This window comes from Arachis duranensis, chromosome 9 (assembly GCF_000817695.3).
Source record: "Arachis duranensis cultivar V14167 chromosome 9, aradu.V14167.gnm2.J7QH, whole genome shotgun sequence".
Taxonomy (NCBI): domain Eukaryota; kingdom Viridiplantae; phylum Streptophyta; class Magnoliopsida; order Fabales; family Fabaceae; genus Arachis; species Arachis duranensis.
This window is the reverse complement of record NC_029780.3, coordinates 66,488,541-66,493,689: the sequence shown is the minus strand read 5'-3', so window position 1 is coordinate 66,493,689 and position 5,149 is coordinate 66,488,541. Positions and strand designations below refer to the sequence as shown.

At 35.7% G+C, this 5,149-nt stretch overlaps 1 non-coding gene across 1 annotated transcript; it reads left to right on the top strand.

Moving 5' to 3' along the window:
• The first annotated feature begins 428 nt into the window (after positions 1-428).
• Positions 429-536, top strand: LOC127741974 (small nucleolar RNA R71). The gene has a single exon (XR_008003161.1). It is a non-coding gene; the product is annotated as a small nucleolar RNA R71 (small nucleolar RNA).
• The last annotated feature ends 4,613 nt before the right edge of the window (positions 537-5,149 follow it).

Sequence of the window (5,149 nt, the reverse complement as noted above, 5' to 3'; positions counted from 1 at the left end):
TTTCTCCATGAGGAATTATAAATGTTCCCATAAGGTTCACCTATGTAATTCACCTCTGCTATTGCAGGATTCTCAGGATTATAAGCTTCTTTTTTAGAAGATGCATCTTTAGTACTGTTGGATGTATTTTACAATCCATTCAGACTCTGAGATATCATGTTGACTTGCTGAGTCAACATTTTGTTCTGAGCCAATATGGCATTTAGAGCATCAATTTCAAGAACTCCCTTCCTATGAGGCGTCCCATTACTCACGGAATTCCTCTCAGAAGTGTACATGAATTGGTTATTTGCAACCATGTCAATAAGTTCTTGAGCTTCTGCAGGCGTTTTCTTTAGGTGAATGGATCTACCTGCAGAATGGTCCAGTGATATCTTAGAGAACTCAGATAGACCATAATAGAATATATCCAAAATGGTCCACTCTGAAAGCATGTCAGAAGGACACCTTTTGGTCATCTGCTTGTATCTTTCCCAAGCTTCATAGAAGGATTCACCATCTTTTTGTTTGAAGGTCTGAACATCCACTCTAAGCTTGCTCGGCTTTTGAGGAGGAAAGAACTTAGCCAAGAAGGCCGTGACCAGCTTATCCCAAGAGTCCAGGCTATCTTTAGGTTGTGAGTCCAACCATGTTCTAGCTCTGTCTCTTACAGCAAAAGGAAAAAGCATGAACCTGTAGACTTCAGGATATACTCCATTAGTCTTAATAGTCTCACAAATCTGCAAGAACTCAGTTAAAAACTGGTAGGGATCTTCTGATGGAAGTCCGTGAAACTTGCAGTTCTGTTGCATTAGAGCAACTAATTGAGGCTTCAGCTCAAAATTGTTTGCTCTAATGGCAGGGATTGAGATGCTTCTTCCATCAAACTTGGAAGTAGGTGTAGTATAATCACCAAGCATCCTCCTTGTGCCTCCACCATTGTTATTGGGTTCGGCCATGTCTCTCTCTTTTTCTAGATTCTCTGTAAGGTTTTCTTTGGATTGTTGTGCTTTAACTTCTCTTAGCTTCTTCTTCAGAGTCCTTTCAGGTTCAGGATCTGCTTCAACAAGAATGTCATTGTCCTTGCTCCTGCTCATATGAAAAAGAAGAGAACAGAAAAGGAAGAGAAATCCTCTATGTCACAGTATAGAGATTCCTTTATGTTAGTAGAAGAAAGAAGGAATAGAAGAAGGAAAAGGTAAGAATCCAAACACAAGGGGGAGGATAGGTTCGAATTCTTGAGTAGAGGAGAAGTGTTAGTAGATAAATAAATAAATAGAAGAAGATGAGAGGGAGAGAATTTCGAAAATTAATTTTGAAAAAAGGTTAGTGATTTTCGAAAATTTTTAGAGAATAATTAAAATTAAAATTAAAATTTGAAATAATTAATTAATTAAAAGAATTTTGAAAAAGAGGGAGATGATTTTCGAAAATTAGAGAGAGAAAAGTAGTTAGGTGGTTTTGAAAAAGATAAGACATAAATAAAAAGTCAGTTAGTTAGTTGAAAAAGATTTGAAAATCAATTTTAAAAAGATAGGAAGTTAGAAAAGAATTTGAAACTAAATTTTTGAAAAAGATATAATTTTAAAAGATATGATAAAAATATATGATTTTAAGAAAAAGATATTTTGAAAAAGATTTGATTTTTAGAATCAAAGTTAATTACTTGACTAACAAGAAACTTAAAAGATAAGATTCTAGAATTTAAAGATTGAACCTTTCTTAACAAGAAAGTAACAAACTTCAAATTTTTGAATCAATCACATTAATTGTTAGTAAAATTTTTGAAAATCATGAAATAAGGATAAGAAAAGATTTTGGAAAATATTTTCAAATTTTCGAAAATCAGAAAAGAAAAATGAAAAAGATTTGATTTTTTTTTGAAAAAGTTTTGAAAAGATAAGATTTTTAAAATTGAAAATTTGACTTGACTTATAAGAAATAGTTAAGTTTAAAATTTTTTGATTAAGTCAACTCAAATTTTCGAAATTTATGAGAAAATTAAGAAAAAGATATATATTTTTTGAATTTTTAATGATGAGAGAGAAAAACACAAATATGACCCAAAACATGAAAATTTTGGATCAAAACACTTAATGCATGCAAGAACATTATGAATGTCAAGATGAACACCAAGAACACTTTGAATGTAAAGATGAATATCAAGATTTATTTTTGAAAAATTTTCAAGAAAAGAAATACATGCAAGACACCAAACTTAGAAATTTTCAATGCTTAGACACTATGAATGCAAGAATGCATATGAAAAATAACAAAAAACACAAAACAAGAAATTATCAAGATCAAACAAGAAGACTTACCAAGAACAACTTGAAGATCATGAAGAACACATGCATGAATTTTCGAAAAATGCATAGATTTTAAAAAACATGCAATTGACACCAAACTTAAAAATTGACACTAGACTCAAACAAGAAACACAAAATATTTTTGATTTTTATGATTTTATTAATTTCTTTTTTTTTGTATTTATTTTTTTTCGAAAATTACTTTTTGAAAAATGAAAACAAAGAAAATTTTTTGAAAGATTTTTGAAAACTTTTTTGAAAATAAAATTACCTAATCTGAGCAATAAGATGAACCGTCAGTTGTACAAACTCAACAATCCCCGACAACGGCGCCAAAAACTTGGTGCACGAAATTGTGATCTCTAACTCAGCACTTTCTTCACAACTCCGCATCACTAACCAGCAAGTGTATTGGGTCGTCTAGGTAATAAACCTTACGTGAGTAAGGGTCGATCCCACAGAGATTTTTGGTATGAAGCAAGCTATGGTCATCTTGTAATTCTCAGTTAGGCGGATTCAAATGGTTTATAATGGTTTTCGAAAATTATAATAAATAAAGCATAAAATAAAGATAGAGATACTTACATAGATCATTGGTAAATCATTGGTTGGAATTTTGGATAAGTGTATGGAGATGCTTTGTTCTTGTCGAATCTCTGCTTTCCTACTGCCTTCCTTCAATCCTTCTTACTCCTTTCCATGGCAAGCTGTATGTAGGGCATCACTGTTGTTAATGGCTACATCCCATCCTCGCAGTGAAAATGGTCCAAATGCTCTTGTCACAGCACGGCTAATCATCTGTCGGTTCTCGATCATGTCGGAATAGATTTCATTGATTCTTTTGCGTTTGTCACCACGCCCAACAATCGCGAGTTTGAAGCTCGTCACAGTCATTCAATCCCTGAATCCTACTCGGAATACCATAGACAAGGTTTAGACTTTCCGGATTCTCATGAATGCTGCCAATGGATTCTAGCTTATACCACGAAGACTCTGATCTCACGGAATGGAAGGCTTGATTGGCAGGCGAGGGCAACCATGCGTCGTGCATCAGGAATCCAAGAGATATGCTCTCGGTCTAAGGTAGAACGAAAATGGTTGTGAATCACGCATTCATAGGTGAGAATGATGATGAGTGTCACGGATCATCACATTCATCATGTTGAAGTGCAACAAATATCTTAGAATAAGAATAAAATGAATTAAATAGAAGACAGTAATACTTTGCATTAAAACTCGAGGTACAGTAGAGCTCCACACCTTAATCATTGTGTGTAGAGACTCCACCGTTGAAAATACATAAGTGATGGTCCAGGCATGGCCGAGAGGCCAGCCTCCAAAACGTGATCAATAGTCTCCTAAGATGAACAATAGATTAAAACTGAGACAAAAAATATGTAATACAACAGTAAAATGTTCTATTTATACTAGACTAGTTACTAGGGTTTACAGAAATAAGTCTAAGTGCAGAAACCCACTTCCGGGGCCCACTTTGATGTGTGCTTGGGCTGAGCTTGAGCTTTACACGTGCAGAGGCTTCTCTTGGAGTTAAACGCCAAGTTGTAACGTGTTTTTGGCGTTTAACTCTGGTTTGTGACGTGTTTCTGGCGTTTTACTCCAGAATGCAGCATGGAACTGGCGTTGAACGCCAGTTTTCATTGTCTAAACTTGAATGAAGTATAGACTATTATATATTTCTGGAAAGCTCTGGATGTCTGCTTTTCAACGGAATTGGGAGTGCGCCATTTGGAGTTTTGTAGCTCTAGAAAATCCATCTCGAGTGCAGGGAGGTCAGAGTCCAACAGCATCAGTTGTCCCTTGTCAGCCTGAATCAAATTTTTGCTCAGGTCCCTCAATTTCAGCCAGAAAATACCTAAAATCACAGAAAAATACACAAACTCATAGTAAAGTCCATAAATGTGAATTTTGCATAAAAACTAATGAAAACATCCCTAAAAGTAACTAGATCCCACTAAAAACTACTTAAAAACAATGCGAAAAAGCGTATAAATTATCCGCTCATCACTACACACCATAGATTAAGGGTGTGGAGCTCTGCTGTACCTCGAGTATTAATGCAGTTACTACTATTTTCTATTCAATTCAGCTTATTCTTGTTCTAAGATATTCGCTGCACTTCAACATGATGAATGTGATGATCCATGACACTCATCATCATTCTCACCTATGAACGCGTGACTGACAACCACTTTTGTTCTACCTTAGATTCAGCGTGTATCTCTTAACCTCCCTTCTGAAAGATCGGAGTCTTCGTGGTATAAGCTAGAATTATCGGCGGCCATTCCTGAGATCCGATAAGTCTAAACCTCGTCTGTGGTATTCCGAGTAGGATCTGGAAGGGAATGATTGTAATGAGCTTCAAACTCGCGATTGTTAGGCGTAGTGACAGACGCAAAAGGATCACGGGATTCTATTCCAACATAATCGAGAACCGACAGATGATTAGCCGTGCCGTGTGGTGCACGAAATTGTGATCATCAATGGCGCCATCAACATGGTACGCACAATTGTAATCTCAACTCTTTATCACAACTTCGCACAACTAACCAGCAAGTTTACTGGGTCGTCCAAGTAATAAACCTTACGCGAGTAAGGGTCGATCCCACGGAGATTGTTAGTATGAAGCAAGCTATGGTCACCTTGTAAATCTTAGTCAGGAAAACTCAAATGGTTATGGATGATGTATGAATAAAACATAAAGATAAAGATAGAGATACTTATGTAATTCATTGGTGAGAATTTCAGATAAGCGTATGGAGATGTTTTGTCCCTTCCGTCTCTCTGCTTTCCTACTGTCTTCATCCAATCCTTCTTACTCCTTTCCATGGCAAGCTGTATGT